The 18,792-nt window shown below is 35.2% G+C and overlaps 1 protein-coding gene across 8 annotated transcripts in view; it reads left to right on the forward strand.

The window, feature by feature from the left end:
* The window catches only part of LOC131431042 (adenylate cyclase type 3), a 110,264-nt gene that overhangs the window by 22,230 nt on the left and 69,242 nt on the right, over window positions 1-18,792 (forward strand). For 2 of the 8 annotated variants that reach the window (XM_058596476.1, XM_058596477.1), the window contains one exon: window positions 16,504-16,803. The exons of the other annotated variants lie outside the window; for them this stretch is intronic. The gene's annotated coding sequence lies outside the window, so the exon portion shown is untranslated. The remainder of the gene's footprint in view (window positions 1-16,503; window positions 16,804-18,792) is intronic. 8 annotated transcript variants of the gene reach the window in all.

An 18,792-nucleotide genomic window follows, 5' to 3' on the forward strand; every position in this document is an offset into this window, starting at 1 on the left:
AACAAGCCATTGAATATAAAGTTACTCCTCAGGTCTGTACTTTTCAATATACTATAAAAGCAAAACTAAGGGTAAATTAAAATATGTTGTACAATTCCTTGAAAAATCAAGGCATTCTAATTTACTTTTACACCGATGATGGTTTTCAATCAACTTGTTGATTCAATTGATGTCTCTTTCTAAGTATCATTGAATTACATGTCGTGTAAATTTCATTATTTTTTTCTGTGTAGATTGTCAAAATCCGTCCATTTTTAACGGAGATATCGATATTTTTGTGTAAGCGACATTTCGCCTTATTCCAGCAGTGGTAGTTTTACGCGTTTAATGAGAAAGCGATGTTTCGGAGCAAAGTGGAACTCGATTTTCAATACTGTTTTATGCAATTGTTTTTTGATACCTACAGGACTATGTACAGCACCCTTTTGCATGACGTTTCAATTTTGGCACGGTTCGTTTTTGGCAACATAATCGTTCGAATATGACATGTGTAAATAGAATCTCAGCGGGCTTTGTACCAAAATTAAATTTGTATGTCTAGTATTATTATTGCCAGTGTTTATTTGTTTCTTGTTTTCCGCTGAGACTTGTTGCGTCTACTACCAGGGGGCTTCAAATTGAAGCTTTTTGGTGTGGGGGAGTGTGGTGGACAAGAAATAAAAAAAATATGTATTAGATGACAGTATTTTCAAATTCAAAACAATATTCAATATTTATATTGTTTTATACTGCTTGCAACAGTAGTTGCTGGAAGAACACAACTTCTCATATCCTTATACCATTCGAAGAAGTTCTTCGAGATAAGCAAATTTGTGTGTGAAAAAAAGTTTCGTTAATTTTACTCGGAGATGGTTTAACTGACAAACTGACTGACAAACAAACTTAGACTCATATGGACAGTCCTATGCTCCCATATAAAGTTTCCGACCTCTGGTTCCGGAGCTAGGATGATACCTTATGATAAAAAATGATCCGGAATTTTATACAAAAACGCAAAATTTCAATTTTTAATAAATTTGTTTATTATCGCCTTCAAAGTACTCTCATCCTGCGGCAATACATGCATGCCAACGCTTGATCCAATTTTCCATACAAGTTTTATAGGCCGCCGAAGGTATGGCCTATAAAACTTGTATGGAGCGCAGCGAATTCTCTTTTATGGTCTCTATGGTCTCAAAACGCGTTCCCCGCAATGGCAATTTGAGTCTGGTAAAGAGGAAAAATTCACACGGGGCCATATATTTAGAGTACGGTGCTTGGTTGATGATATTGGTTGAGTTTTTGGCCAAAAACTGCGACACAACCAACGCTGTGTGAGCCGGCGCATTATCGTGGTGTAAAATCCATGAGTTTTCCTTCCATAAGTCTGGCCTTTTTTGCGAATGGTCTCACGCAAACGACGCATAACGGCCAAATAATATTCCTTATTAACCGTTTGATCGTCCGGAAGGAATTCATAGTGCACCACACCACGAATACCGAAAAAAACAGTCAGCATAACTTCGATTTTGGACCGACTTTGACTTTGGCTTGTACGACCACCTTTGAAGCGTTTATACCACTCGTATGCCTGTGTTTTTCCTAGACACGATTCACCAAAGGCCTTTTCTAACATTTTCAACGTTTCGGAACACTTAAATCCATTTGCAACACAAAATTTGATGCACGAACGTTGTTCTAAATTTTCATCCATTATAAAAATCGCCACACGAAAATTGTTCAACTCCTTTGTATAGACGCCAAACAAAAACTAATCGTACGATATGCGTCAAAATTTGACAGAATGTGTATAAAAGTGTTGCCAACGTTGAGAGAATAAAAGGTTTACCGATTGGACAAGCGCGGGAATTTTAAAATGAAAATTCCGGTTCTTTTTTGATCATAAGGTATATGTAATAAAATTAAAACAATGTCACTCATTTTGCTAGTAAATGACTGAACCGATTTCGCTAAGGGATCGTTCATAAACCACGTAGACCAAAATCTGTTTTTTTACCCCCCCCCCCCTTTCCCCTCGTAGACTTTCGTAGACTTTCCAATTACTACCCCAGCCCCTCCCCCCCCCCCACCACTACTTTCTAAAAAATCAACGTAGACTTTTCTTTGTCACAAAACAATTTTTTCAATCATTTTTCAGTGAAAGGTTACTAAGTCTTCAATCACTGATACATTATTATAGTTTACATTCTGTAATAAGATAAAATAAACTCTGATCCTGTACCGTTGTCATACAGTCTTAGTTATTCAAGATATTCAAGAGGCGAAGATATACAATAAATCTCAAACAGCTTCTCTGGATGAACGATAAGAAAGCAAATATGATTAAAATCACATATCATGTAAACAACCGTTCGTGGGCATACGATTTTTAGATGAGGAACGATAAGATAGTGAGTTAACACACAGTTTCAATGTTTTTGTAATATCTTTCATAACCAATAAACTTACAGCCGTTCTTATTTAACAGACCGGTAAAGCCGAAAACATAATTATTGCAAATTAAAATCAACAATTTTATGGTTGGTTGGTTCGATTTCAACCTCTGGGATGTATTATCCGTTTTTGGTTGGAAGAAACCACACTGACAACTACTTCACGTCAAAACAAAAATATGAACAACTTTTTAGACTTCCTCGCGATTTGGTTTAATTAATTGCTTTTTTCATTCTTGATCGGCTATAGATGAGTGATAGATTTTGATCATTTTGTCACACTACTAACATCGGTCATTTACTGATTTCTAAAACACTCTGGACATTTCACTCATCAGAACGCTCATGGATTGCAGAAGCAATTGACATTATTTTCATTTATTCTTTCACTGCTTGATTACGATGTGACTAAATAATAATCGGAAAGCACAAAAATTGAAATTTATTCATTTACTCCAATAAACTTAAAGTCCGATGACTTTTTGCAAAGAATAATGAGCTTTTTCAATTTATGTTTTTGTTAGCACTTTCTTTTATTTTTTCACTTCGATAGGGAATAGAAGAATGAAAGAAAAAACAATAGAGTCGCTTGTCTTTAAGTTTACTTCTACTTGGTCATAGAACTACGGAGTATCGAATTTGATAATCACTTTCACAGTACAGATTACAGTCGACGATGTTTTTAATCAGTCTGTCAAGGTTATTCGACGTGACAAATTGCAATTCTGCTCTCAAGAATCATGCATTTGGTTCAATACGCAATTTCTTAAGCAAACACCACCCCCCCCCCTCTCTCCCATCGTAGACAAACGTAGACTTTTGCCAGACCCCCCCCCCCCCTCCCCCAGTGAGTCTACGTGGTTTATGAACGGTCCCTAACATTCCAATAAAAGATCTTAAGGTCCCATAAAAACTGCTTGTTTTTTATCAGATTCGATTTCCGGTTCAGGAGATACAGGGTGATTAGTGTAAAAATTTTAAATAAATTTATCGGGTTCTCAGATTTCGAGAGTTGACGACCAAATAAACTTATTTCGGTTTTACCGGTATTCGAATCTCGATCGCGGAAGATACCCAAAATTTTTATGTTGAACACACTACGATTTTTTTAGGATGGCTACACTGAGTTTCAAAAATTTCGAATCTAATGAAATGGCAAACAATCAATTAGGCGAATGTAACTGACTTCGGCTACAACGATTTCCGAGTTCCGTTTCCGAAAGTATTGGGAATAGAGATGCTAAAAGAAGGCCAAAACGAACAAAAATTCAAATTAAAATTAATTTCTGGTAATAAAACGTGTTTAATCCACCTATCAGTGAGATGATACCTTTTTTTATCAATCCGCATGTGTTTTTTTCATGAATATTCTTCGGTTTTCATGACATTATTTTAATGACCGTCGTTTTAAGCTGCAATTTGACATTTTAATCACTCATTACTCTATCTAAAAAGGTTACAATCGATTAAACTTTTCATGATATGTCGGAGTGAGTTCCACTTTAGAATTTACGGTAATTAAGGGTACTTCCAGAGCCGGTATTCAGGAACCAGCATAAACCGAACCGATTCGTATGGCCATATGACGAATAAATTGCAATAGTTTTGAGTCCAACTTTCAAGCTTTTCGGGATTATCATCTTCTATATCGGTTTGAATTTAAAAATTCATCCTTCTGTAATTCCAGAATCGGAAGTCAGCATTGAATAAAATTAATTAATTTTGTATGGGACTATAAGTTTATTTTAATTTGAATTTTTTTCTGAAATTCGATTTGGCTTTATTTGAGAAAACGATTAAGCTTTGAGAAACGATTCGATACTGGAGCCGGAATTCGAAAATCGGTGTAGCCGCAGTCAGACAAATTCACCTGATTAGTTTACATTTGTTTCAATATGTTTAAAAATCAGTATAGGAGCTGTGCGCCGATCAAAAATGTCAACATCGGCGGCTGAAACGTCTTTTTGACCAGCGGAGCCGGCGAATCGGCGTGACGCTGTTTCCTGAAAACATCGGCGGCGGAGGCGGCGCGATTCGGCGTAATCAATTATAAACATATTAAAAATTTTAATATTGATTCACACAGGACAATTTCTCTATCTTATTGTTTTGTCGACCTACAACCAAAGATCCTAATGTTTATGTGATCCATTAAAGCCAACGTAGTGAATAGAGATGGTAAATGGTTTCGAATGCATCGAATTAGAAGAGAAATTGAGATGAGTATAAGTGCGATTATTGGGAGATGGTTGACTATTGTTTAAAAAAATATTTCATTCATATACAAAGGGTTTTTTTTATTATGAGCAAGAAATATGAAGTTTTATTCGGAACTATTTTTTCAAATCGCTTTTTACATAGTTGATAATTATCATGTATAAAAATCGTTTTATCAACTCAAAAAATAAGTATATCTTTTTCGTACGTATGTAATTAACATAAAATCGATTTGGCGTTCAAATTCATTCAGATATCAAAAATAATATCAAATTAACAAATTTTAATTACTTCACATTTGTAACGATTTCTTATAAAAACGGGTAAATTCATTTGAAAAGTCATAGTAGAAGTAGAAGAAAATGTTTTTACTTTGAGTTGGTAACGTTGATCTTAATTTATTGTGCGAAAACTAACGTTTATTTAGAATGGAGCATGAAACTTTGTTCAATACCATTTTTCAAATGCCCGGAAATAACAAATAAAGTATCCAAAATAAATGGACCTCGATCGCTAAACATTCTAGTACCCGAGAAATCAACACTACACCGGTTTCTAAAAAAAAATGTTAATCCGAAAAAACCTAACATTATTTTTTTTTCGGAAGAACCCTCCTTTTCTTGGTTCCATTTTTCATTTTCAGATGTCGCGACCGATAATGTTGCGATAATGTGCCAATAGCTCAAAGCCTTTTAAATAAAGACAGAAAATAGACTTTGAATCAAATGACATTGGCTTCGGTTGACAACGGTAGTACTGAGTTTCAGTATAAGTAGGAGGAAAGTGACTGTACTGTAATTTTCAATGAATTTTCATGAAAACTGTAAACAAATTTCCACATTGACAAAATCATTTTTTCGGCTGATGTAATATTATCGGCGGCACGATTAAAAAGGGATAACCGGCGCGCTGATCATCTTTTTCTTATATTGGCGGCGTGTCGAAATTATCGGCGGCGGCGGCGTGGCGCGGCGGCGCACAGCTCTAGTATAGACATCTTTGAGAAATCGTAGTACGAGTTAAATGGTTGGGTGCCTTCCGAATCGAAAACTGAATACCACTAAAACTGAAATAAGTTTATTTGGTTGTCGACTATTCAAATCAGCAAATCTTAGATGATTCTTAGATATCATTTGAATCTTAGATCGGTTCAGCCATCTACGAGGAAAATAAGTTACACAATTTTAATTTCGTTTCACATATCATCCTGTAGTTCCGGAACCAGAAGTCGGATCCAAACATAATTCAGGAACCTTGTTTAGGAGCATACGAATTTTCAAATGAATCTGAGTTTGTAGAAAACGGTTGAGTCATCTTCGAAAATAAGGTAAAAAATTGAGTGAAATTATTTGTCACATACGCATTTGCTGATCTCGACGAAATGATTCAAATGGTATATGGGTGTTTTGTTCTTCCAGCATTTATTGCTGTAAGCAGTTTAAATCAATATAATTATGAAATTGTTCAGAATTCGGAAGTACTGCCATCTTTCCAATATGTCATATTCGAACGATTATGTTGCCAAAAACGAACCGTGCTAAAATTGGTCCGAGGCAAAATGTCATGAAAAATAATGCTGTTCACAGTCTTTTTGGTACTTAGAAACTATTGTATGTAACAGTATAAAAAATCCTGTTTTACGTTGCTCCCAAGCCTTTCTTTGCCATACAGCGCTCAGAACTTCTACTGCTGGAATATGGGGAAAAAGTCGCTTACACAAAAAATTCGATATCTCCGTTAAAAATGGACGGATTTTAACAATCTTTGGCTTGTTGGATAGCTATTACCGTGCGGAATCTAAGTCTGAAAACATATTTTGTTTTCAAGGTCAATTGTGACAGATACTGTCAAAAAACTGAAAATTTTGACATAAAACTTCGTATAACTCAAAAAGTAAACATCCGATCTCAAAACCATTCAATAGCGTTTTGGGTGACGGGGAGACCTTTCATTTGCGACTAGTTTGATCAAAATCGGTCCAGCCATCTCTGAGATCTCGACCTCTTAGTTGACAACACACATACAGACACACACACACATACACACACACACACAGACATTTGCTCAGTTCGTCGAGCTGAATCGATTGGTATATGACATTCGGCCCTCCGGGCCTCGGAAAATTTTTCGAAAGTTTGAGCGAATTCTATACCTATTTTTTATATATATAATAAAAGGTAAAAAATACAAAACCGGTGAACAAACCGGTGAAATTACAGGGTTAAGAGTTTTTAAAATTCAAACCGCCATAGAAGATGATGATACTAAAAATCTTCAAAGTTTGGCCCGAAACTATTTCAATCTATTTGTCATACTAATTCATGGACATAAAAACTATTTTGGGTTATTCTGGTCTCTGAATACCGTTTTCTGGAAGTACCATAAATATTGACAAAAACTTTAAAGATGAACCCACTTCTACAACTCATGGAATGCTTAATCGATTGTCACACGTTTAGATTTTAAGGTTCATACAACTTCTATCTTCGATTCATGATGCAGTTCCAAAATTTTAATTACAATTCATTTAAAACGATGGTCATTCAAATAATTTCAGGAAAACTAAACGCAACGAAGAATATTCACGCAAAAAACACATGCTGATTGATAAAAAAGGTGTCATCTCACTGCTAGGTGGGTTAAGCACGTTTTACCTTTTTTTATAAATATAAAAAATAGGTATAGAATTCGCTCAAACTTTAGAAAAAATTTCCGAGGCCCGGAGGGCCGAATGTCATATACCAATCGATTCAGCTCGACGAACTGAGCAAATGTCCGTGTGTGTATGTGTGTGTGTGTCTGCATATGTGTTGTCAACTAAGAGGTCGAGATCTCAGAGATGGTTGGACCGATTTTGATCAAACTAGTCGCAAATGAAAGGTCTCCCCGTCACCCTGAACCCTATTGAATGGTTTTGAGATCGGATGTTTACTTTTTGAGTTATACGAAGTTTTATGTCAAAATTTTCAGTTTTTTGACAGTATCTGTCACAATTGACCTTGAAAACAGAATATGTTTTCAGACTTAGATTCCGCACGGTAATACCTATCCAACAAGCCATAGATTGTTAAAATCCGTCCATTTTCAACGGAGATATGTGTTTATGACTTTTTCCCCTATTCCAGCAGTAGAAGTTTTAAACGCTGTCTGGCAAAGAAATGCTTGGAAGCAACATAAAACACAATTTTTTTACTGTTGCATACATTTGTTTCTAAGTACCCAAAAGACTGTGTACAGCATGATGTTTTGCCTCGGACTGATTTTAGCACGGTTCGTTTTTGGCAACATAATTCGAATATGTCATATGTAAACCAGATGATGGCAGAATTTTCGAGTTGAAAGCAAATCCATAATTATATTGATTTAAACTACTTACAGCAATAAATGCCGGAAGATCATAACAGCAAATGCGTGTGTGACAAATAATTCCACTCAATTTTTTTCGGAGATGACTCAACCGTTTTCTACAAACTCAGATTTATATGAAAAGTCGTATACTTCCAAACAAAGCTCCTGAATTATGTTTGGTTCCGGAACTACAGGATGATATGTGAAACGAAATTAAAACTGTTTAACTCATTTTTCTCGTAGATGGCTGAACCGATCTAAGATTCAAATGAAATCTAAGAATCAACTAAGATTAAAATGAAAAGTTTTAAGATTTTATAAAACATCTTCTGCTGGTTCCTGAATACCCTAAACTCTTAAATCGAATTTACTTCGACATATCATGGAATGTTTAATCGATTGTTACACTTTTAGATTCGAATTCGATCCGATTTGCAGTTTCGACATTACAGAGTGAGTGATTAAAATCTCAAATTGCCACTTAAAACGACGGACATTAGAATAATGTCATGAAGACTGAAACACCGAGAATATTCATGCAAAAAACACATGCGGATTGATAAAAAAAGTATCATCTCACTGCTAGGTTGATTTATCACGTTTTATTTACTAAGAGTAATGTCGTGACGATATTTTACTTTTTTCTTGTCTTTGCTGGTTTTCTTAGTCCTTCTCCTACCAGCTTTTATGATAGTCTTGAACATTTTCTTAATCAACTTAAAGAAGTTACAGCCTTATCGGTGCTTTAATTTTGGTCAATATCTTTCAACACCCACGCCAGAAGCTTACCCAAACATTGACTATTACCAGGTGTTTGACGGTACACAAAATAAAACGTGTATCGTTGATCGAGCAAGCACAATTCGGGGGACTTCATGCTCAGAAAGATGATGCATTGGAGGAAAACTAGTTTGATTCAATCGAAATATTTGTTTGCTTTAGCCCAGGCCGTTATATCGCTTCTGCCTTACGAAGACGCCGCACTCATTCATCTTATCTTGGGAGTGGGTATTCTCTCGGATAGATCGATTATAGATTTTTACTGTTATTTTGTAGTTGCTCGCATCTAACCACGGTCATTGTGGTTATCAAAAAAAATTACGACTCGAATCCCTGGACCTACTTCGCAATAAAAGTTCTAGACTTCTTTTTATCGATTTATCAGTCGATTGAAATTATAATTTGATTTCTTCCGCGTGTTATGCGTATACTTTTCGCATTCTACCCGATGCCATTTTGCACATTGAAACTAAGCTCCAAAGAAGTGATGTAATTGTTGAGAATACATCGTCACTTGACTTCCTATTGGTTATAGAAGGCCTAATAATTGACTTCATTCAAATACTATCTCAAATGTTTTCATTTGAAGATTGGAATAAGAGAATTTACGTAAGTACACATTGGCAACTAAATTCCTTTTTGATATTATTAATATTATTTTGAGAAATAAATTACATTATTAAACACAAATTATCTGCACAAAGTTTTAGTGTTATGGCGATTCAGTCCCAGAAGTGAATATTCATTCGCATTTAACATAAGTCGGTCGACTTATTAGCGTCAATCTCCATGAAAATAGGAAGATATTTTTTGTGGCGCCAACTCTCAGACAGTATTCGTGGAAAAATCAAGCGCTCGAAGCACCCAGTCTCCTGGGGCCAATCACCAGGAAAATTACGTTTCTTCTTTTTTATTATTGGTAACAAATTTTATTGGGTTTGTGCTCGCCGGAATAGAATAGGCTAGACAATGTACTGTTATCTTGTCGGCGATTTATCGGAGCGTGAAATCAATACTAGCAATGTCTTTCGGGAAGGAAAAAAAAATCTGTAAATTATCTTCTAAAAGGCTAATGACTTGAATGATTAGTGTTGTGGTTCGGATTTCGTTAGAAGTAAATTTTGAATTCTAACGGGGGCACAGATAATATCACTCTTGTTGTTATGATCCCGGCCAAACAATTGTGCAATTTTGAAAAACTGCAACAATTCGTGCAATTACACAAACTGTATAGCCGAATCTTAATATATTCCGATGAAACATAACAAAATATGCACAATATGATTTTATTTGAATCTGTTTTTTGATTTTTTATTTCTATCTCGGAATAGATTCTTCACATTTGCATCATCATTTGATTGTCCCAATACCTCCCAAATATACCTATCATTCAATATAATTGAACCCAATTGGCAAAGCGGAAAACTGACCTTGCATAAAAATGGATACATAATTGCAATCATATTCCATAAATTACCGTTCCGTCAATCATCGATATAAATAGCTCCTGGCTTTTTTCCCCTGGCTGCTTCAAACCAACAGTTTCCATTTACAAAATAACAACAGCTTCCGTGAACATTTCGGGCTACATCGGAAGGAAGATCATCACCTAATTAGAAGCTGAACGATATTTACGTGTTTCGTTTAAATTCGTGACATTTGGCCCATATCACTTTACCATCTTAAAAGTGACAAAGAGCAAACCAATCTAGGGAAACTAAGACGAGATGATTTATTATGCTTTAATTAAATTTCGTTACAATTATAATTTAACTTCATTTAAAAAATATGAGAAGATTTTTATTATGAAGAATATTCTTAATTCTAATCTTTCTTATCCAATGCTATTCCATTCAAATAGCTCCTCACCGTTTGGTATGAGTATGATTCAATAAAACGAGACCTGTATGTGTCCTTTACCGAAAGAAGCAAGAAAATGTAACACAATGACTATATATGTATATTCTATTTCTGCCTATCGAGTACCTTAGGAAGGGCTTTTCTGTGCGGGGACAAGCGGTATGTCAACTTGATTGATCTTTGTAGAGAAGGAAATACCGCAAAAGACGCAAAATAATGATATCGGCACCAAGTCAACACGTCTAGGTACGGTATGATAATTAATGATGCCACCCACTATTGCCGTGTTATTCCTAGTGATTGTTTTGTGTAAGAAGTGTCTCATATCAAATTGAGCTAATTCGGAAATTGTGCTGTATAAAATTGTTCTGTTATTGAGACCGTCTTACCGTTGACAGTTCGTGTCGACATCGATAGAAGAAGGTTTCAGAAACATCAGGATCTATTTCGTATCCAATCAACAAATCGCCTGAAGTTGAACAATTATATAGAATGTAAACTCGTGTTACAACACTTTCTGGAATTGTTTTCGCGAGATAAAGCGATGAAACATATTCCACTGGTAAGCGATACTGCATTCCCTTATAATCTGGTATATATTACACTTAAGGACTGACAATATCAGGAAAACAGCCTTTGTTGAAAAACCGCTAAAGCAGTTTCCTCCACAAATACTTGATGAATCTCTAAGAAAAAACATCAGTTTGTTTGCAACAATGGCCGTTCTTTTAAGATTGTAAATTGCCCCTTATGCGGAATGCAAAGTTGAAATACCTACTAGCTACTATTTTTAGCAAGAAGTTGTTTAATATTGACTAAGAACTTTAAGAAAATTTGGTGTCATAACAGAAATTCTTGTATCTTAGAAACACTCCTTCACTTATAGCTTGTAGAACAGTGTCAAGAAGTAGAATATGAATAGTAGTTTTTCTTTGCGATGTACTTGAAACTGCAAAAGACGATTTGGGAACATTCCGTCTTCACATTGATGGTGCCGGTTGTGGCCAAAATTTAACACAACCTTTCAAATAAGCAATTTCGATACGAATTTCTAAACTGTATTCGTTTGGAAACCATTACTCTCTTTGAATTTATTTTCTTCGGCGTAAGACTTCTATCATGGCAGGTCGGCTAAGACGCGTATTCTACATCTGTGCTGGTAAATCTGCTCTTGTTTTTTTTGTATGTAACTTTGTGAAAATCCCCGGCACTGCACTGACGTATAAATGTTGGGATTCAAGGTGAGGTTACCATTAAACTTTTCCTCAGTCTTTCGGTTTTCTCTCTGCTCCCAGATTGTAATTCAAAGTCAAACTGCATAATAATTCTGGATTTTTGCGACAGTTAATTTACGAGTTTTCAAAAATTTTCCCTATCTCTATTGGGCAGCTACGAAGTTCTATTCTTGATACTTATCAATATTTCTAACAGTTTAAAATTTCTGTAGAAGTGTAAAATTTTTTAGGACTTTTTAACAAATACGACTGTATTTTTGGCCACAAATTATGGATAATGTTCAGTTCAAGTGATTACTAACATTTTCTCTGAGTTTCACGCCAAATGTCAAATACCTTAGATATTTCAAAAATTACATTTTCTTCTAAAAATCATTTTCTATTAAAAATATTATCCAATGTCATATGAAATCTATTGGTACATGAAGACACAAAATTCATAGCTTTAAAATCATAGATTTGTCAAAAATTCAAAATAACCGATTTTAACCAAATGTTTGGATTTTTGGAAACGTTACTTTAAAAAAAAACTTTTGTTGGATGCTTTCAATAGAAAAAAAATGTCGTTTCGTTTTTTTGTCGTTTTCTGATAGATAAACTTTCATTAGTTTTTGTTCAAATCGGAATTCAAACGGTCTAGATATAAAGCAGCTAAAGTAAGCGTTCCAATTTGGTGCTAAGTTCTAGTAGTTATGTACCATGCGTTTTCTTCTAACAGAACTTTAATGGATACGCATGGTTGAATTTTTTTTTTTAAGAAAAATTCAAAAATTGTTATTTTTCAAATTTTGAAAATATATTAAACCCAAACACTTAAATGCGTACATTTTTTTATTTATTCCTAAAAATCGAGAGTGGTACCAAAATAGCCAGTGTAAAAACTAAGATATAATATTCTCAAATATTTTTTAATGCAAAAAATGCATTGAAAAATTGTAAACCTTCCAAAACTACCCTAAAACAATGCCGGTTTTTTTCGAAGCTGCTTCAAAAATCAAATAAAATGAATATCAATAGAACCAAAATCCGTCAATATATCCGTCAGTAATGGGTAAGATCAACACCTTTCACGTAGCCTACCTGTGTTCAAGTCCTAACTCCGCACATAAGGTCAGGAAGTTTTTCTGTCTCAAGAAGCGAATTAGCATAAGGTTTAAACTTCTATAATTGAAATGAACAATATGGCAATTATATGGTTGAAATAATGTTTAAACTTCTATAATTGAAATAAAAAATATGGCAGTTAGAGGGTTGAAATTTTGGGAAAATTGTCTCTTTCAAATATGGTATGACGATATGAATTTCTTTTGAGAGCATGCTTACCAGACTATAGCCTTTATGATTAGGCCTGTCCCTAGTGGACAGTGGCAATCAGATATTAGGTACGTTATTTAACAAAAAGATCAAAGCCCACTAGATGCGACTCATCTCCTACCAATTATTTTATCTTTTTTTAATTTAACGTATTTAATAAGGCACACTGTCTAAACTCTAATACCGTTATCGTTTTTAAACCTTCATGCGGGTGACTCTGACTCCGAGTAAAACGAACACGTGGTACGCGCTCTAAACTACAATTCACAAATAAAGAAAAAATAAACAAATTCGCATGGATGCCGTGGTGCGACCCGAGAAAATTTTCAGAGCAAAACTACGCGATTGGAGTCCGATCTAGAGCGACCCCAGGTTGCTCAAATAAACATCTCAAAAGTTGTTTTTACAAATTTGTTTGATGCGGGTGTGACCAGTTAATGTTGTTTTAAATAAAGAGATGGCTTTTTGGTCAATTGGTTTCTCGTCAAAACATTTATTTTTCGTTAAAGGCCAACGTTTCGAAGGTTATACCTTCATCTTCAGGGCAAAACGACTACAAATATTTTTCGTCATACTTGACGAAAAATATTTGTAGTCGTTTTGCCCTGAAGATGAAGGTATAACCTTCGAAACGTTGGCCTTTAACGAAAAATAAATGTTTTGACGAGAAACCAATTGACCAAAAAGCCATCTCTTTGTTTTTACAAATAACTTTACAAGAAATTCTTTATTTGGCATGCCATTTGCTGCGACGGATAAAAAACTCATATTTTTGCGAGAAAGTCTAAGAACTCGAAACTCAACATGGAAGAGTGTCTTAAGGGGCGTGTAGGGTCTAACACACTTGAAAAATCATTTATTTTTTCTTTATATGTTCTTATAGTAAAACATTTCAAGAATATTCTGTGACATTTTCAAGCCTTTGCTCTCTCATAATTCGAAAATGTAAGAGCTCGACACACAGGTCCAAGATTTCTTGAAATGTTTCATTCTAAAAAATTATAAAAGAAAAAATATGATTTTTTGAAAATGTTAGACCCTACGGGCTCCCTTGAGTAACAAATTGTTTCCATTGATTTTATAGACAAAAAAATTTTAGCGCGTTTTTCTCGTAAGCAGGTTTTGAAAGTCCGTGTCCATAGTCATTCAAAAACTACTGCACCAATTTTTTTTAACTTTGCACACACTTTCTACATATAAATTTTTTTAACTTTGCACACACTTTCTACATATAACCCAACGTTTTCCTTTTTGTTGTTTGTTACTTTGGGGGAGATTTTATAGCTACAAAATGGTGGATTTTTTCGTGAAAAATCGTAGTTTTCACTTCAAGCAACCACCAAAAATTAGGAAAAGTATAAAAAATCACATAGAAACGTTGGGGTCTAGAAAAACTTCTACTCTAACTACGCTGCTTTGTTTTGTTGACTTCTGACTCGTCTGCATTGAGATACAGTGGACACCGCAAATCATGATTTTCAAGAAGCTTTCTCAAAAATACCTCTTCACCAACTTATTTCTCAATATTTTTCCACGAAAAAATTACAGAATGTTGTTCGAATTATGCTTTGTATTATGCAAAATGTTTGAGTTTATTATGTTGAACGATAGTTCTGAAAAAAATCGCAAAATGGTGATTTTTTCCATCATTTATACCCTAACCCCCATCAGAAACGTATACTACCACTAATCAAAGAACTCATAAGCCCTATAAAGTATTTGTTTGACTTGCTCAGCTGCATTTCGATTAAATCTGCCCTGTAGTTCTGTGACAACAAGGCGGATTTCACCAAAAAGGACCACGCGCAATTTCGCTCGTTCAGGCAATACTAATCAATTGCTAAGCGGATGGTGAAAAAGATTGTATCTCGAGATGTTTCAGGAATTAAGATAGAGTTTACAAAAGTTAATTTGAGGTATTTCAAGAGAAATTCGTAATTTCATCAGAACTGAAACGGAAAAGAACTGATAATATTTTATCCCGAAAATGCATGAAATTTTTTTATTGTGACTTGTAATCTGTATTATTTGATCAAAATAATCCCGAGATGAAGTTTATTCCTATGCCTAGACATTAAGTAAATCGATTTAGGTATCAAAATTGGACCTAACATATTTCTTCCCTTGATTCAACACAGAGTTCATGCATTCTAATATAATTTTAGGTGTTCACAAACGTAATTTACATTCCGGCATATGTCTGCCCCAGATTTGAGTCATTATTTCTATTGAAATATGCGTCATTTCGTTTGTTCGTTTCGTTCTCTTTATTAAACATGTTTGCAGCTTAAGAGCGTTTATGGCTTTTGCGGTCTAGATCTGCTCTAGAATTGCTAGACTCCAAAAACCGCAATATGAATTCTTTCAATATACAATTCACCCTTTGTTTAGTGAGAATACAAAACTGGAGATAAGCCAAACCTGAAGTCAATTTACCCCATTTTCGTTCTCTCGAACAAACACGCTTGTGAAATTTTTTAGGATTAAGCAACACAGACTGTTATTAGAGATGTGATTTATATTAATGCTGGTCTTCTATTTCAACAATGCGGGTACAAGACAAACATGACATTGATATTTTTCTGTTTGTCAATTTTCAAAGAAGATCACAGTGCTCGAGAAAGTGTGCTTTAAGGAAAACAAAACAATCGGGAAGGTGAATAAGGCCTTCGGGGGAATGAGATTGAAACGTCATGCTCACTGTAGCTCACTGTACTTTATCAGCCCTTCGAAGTGAATAAAAATTCTGTTCATTATTCATATTGAGTCGAGTGTTTACTAGAACATGCTCATTCTGGTTGCTGGTTTGGATGACTGAGAAATATTTTTGTCGACACAAAGCGAAATTATTTTCTAGAGTAATTAATTCCTGAAACATTGTACTAAATATTTGATCTCATTATTCTGTCTATCTCAAAATACTTACAAACGCAATGTGAAAGAACAAAATAACTTAAAATGTCTCATTTGTACTCAAATTGATACTTTTTTTTCTCTTGTTACAAGATCTTTTCATTTATTATACGAGTAGTAATGAATACTATAAAAACGTAACTTTCAAGTAGTTTATTACCCCATTACACTTTCTGAAATTAGACTTTTGCATTGTTGGAAAGGTGATCTGCCCGATGTTTCAATGAATCAGTCGAGGGGCACATAATTAGACCATCACATGGAAAACTTTCACCATTCAACCAACGATGCCTAATAAAGTTTTACGCGAGGTAAAACGAGTTTACGGTTCACCAATTTAATTAGCTTCCCAATATCTGATACTGCTGTTGATTAAACAAATACTTTTTTCTCTTCTTTTTCAGATATTTTTTCTCGGATTGAATGTCGTTTTATTTGCCTGCTCACTGTGCATCATCGGTTTCCCAAATGATTACTCTCAATGCTATCATGACGGCAACATTTGTGTGTCTGAGGAAATGAAATGAAAGAAACAAAACTAGCATGGTGAATTTACAAAATGTGAATCAATGACCTGCAAGAACCGTTGAACCAGAAGTGGCAAACGATGCGAGAATGACAGTTACAGTGATGTGTGTAGCTCAATTGTAGAAGCCTGGAGATCATTTTCATCGGCACAATCAACAACTGCCTCTAGTCAATCGGTCGTAGAATGATAAATTATATTTTGGGTGAAAAAGTTCGACTCTCGGGAAAGACAAGAAATCGTCAATGCAATTCTTTACAAAATTATGACATTTGATGATGATTAAAAATCATGAAATCATGAATAATAATAATGAAATAATGAATCATGATTTCATGATCAAAACGTTTGTTCATGATATCAGAACAATAACACTTCTTTCGGAAAAATTTTCATGATATCAATCATTTTGCTCATGAAATTTCATGACAAGCCATGGTTCATGATTTCATGATTAAAAATCATGGTACCGGCAATAGATTTTTAACAGTTTTGGTGTCATTCTCGACGGTAAAGGCATCTAGAGAAATCTTATCAGGAAATTGTTGAATAACATCTCTTAGATTTACATTTTGCACCCAGTCGTCATACATGTGAAATGAACACGTGAAGGACGTGACTGAGTTAGTATACTAGTATATAGTAATTAGTATATTACTGATAGTAGTAAATGCATGAAGGTTATGATTGTAATGTACATTCCAAATTATCAGCAAATACCAGCAATTATGCAAAAATTCAACATAATAGACTCGGTGTAGTGTTTGTTGAAATCGTTAGGAATGTTGTAAGGGGAATTAATTTTTTCCGATTAAAAGAATTTTTATATGGTTTTTGTACAGCATTTAAGTATACTAGACTGAACCGCTTTTAGAGTATTCACTCAACAAAAGTTTGATTAATTTGGATCAAAATAGTTCGCTGTAACAATTTTTAGTTCTTCTCGCATATCGTATTTTTCTGAAATATTTGTCAGTAAAATTTTGAACGCTGAGAATTTTGCCCTATTGTCAGAAAAGCAGTAGTCCTTGCCTAGATTGCCCATTTACGCATATCAGTCACATATATATGTTTGTTATTTTTGAGTTGTTAGACGAATGAAGTCAGTGGCGTACCGAGGAAATTTGGCGCACAGGGCAAAATAAGAGATTTGCCTCCCCCATCGTCGTAGATTGAGCAAAAAAAAAAAACAAAGCTGAATTTCATCTCCGGAAAGTTGACTTGGGCGAGCAGAAAAAAAGGTCCCATGGATTAGTTTGCCGCCCCCCCTAAAAACGTTGCGCCCGAGACGAGTGTTCCCTTCGCACCCCCCCCCCCCCCTCCCCCTTGATACACCACTGAATGAATTTTCACGGCTGCTCGGCCATCCATGGAAGTTGACCATCAATGTTAACTTCCCTCTCTGAGCAGCCTAGATAGCCGTGTAGTGTCGGTAGCGGTTTCCCAACTGGCTAAGAATAACGCTACGGTCCACCTGTACCGGTGGTATAAGTCCACCAAACAGGTAAGCCGTGTGGCATCCGGCGGAATTATTTTTTACCAAGAATTGATCCACTGGTTACCTGTTCCATGTCGTAAAAGGCCACAAAAATAGGAACTCCTAAGTCAAGGTGTATTTCCGTGCCGATGGCTGAATGGCTGCAGGAGGTTAAACAATGCAGTCGTGAACGGAATATCTTGGGGTTTTCCCTTACTGGATACTCGCAATGCTTAGCAATCAACTTCTTTGATCATCGCTTCGGCAGGCCAGAGATTAGAAAGCTGAGTGTCTGTGGGTGTCCTCAAGGTGGTGTACTATCTCCACTTTTTTGGAACCTAGTCGCTGATAGTTTGTTAAGGAAACTTAATAACCTTGGATTTCCGACTTATGGTTTTGCCGACGATTATCATATATTGATGACCGGTATAAGCATTAACACTCTCTTTGATTTAATGCAGCAAGCCCTGCGATCTGTTGAACAATGGTGTTGTCAGGTTGGATTATCTGTAAATCCGGGTAAAACATCAATGGTGCTTTTCACTCATCGTAGGATAATTACAGGAGCTCGTCCGTTGCAGTTCTTTGGTTCAGAGGTCACTGTGGTCGATCAAGTTAAATACGTCGGGGTTATTCTTGACTCAAAACTGAATTGGTCTGCTCAAATTGATTTCAGGATTAAAAGAGCTT

This window comes from Malaya genurostris, chromosome 2, assembly GCF_030247185.1.
Source record: "Malaya genurostris strain Urasoe2022 chromosome 2, Malgen_1.1, whole genome shotgun sequence".
NCBI classification, from domain to species: domain Eukaryota; kingdom Metazoa; phylum Arthropoda; class Insecta; order Diptera; family Culicidae; genus Malaya; species Malaya genurostris.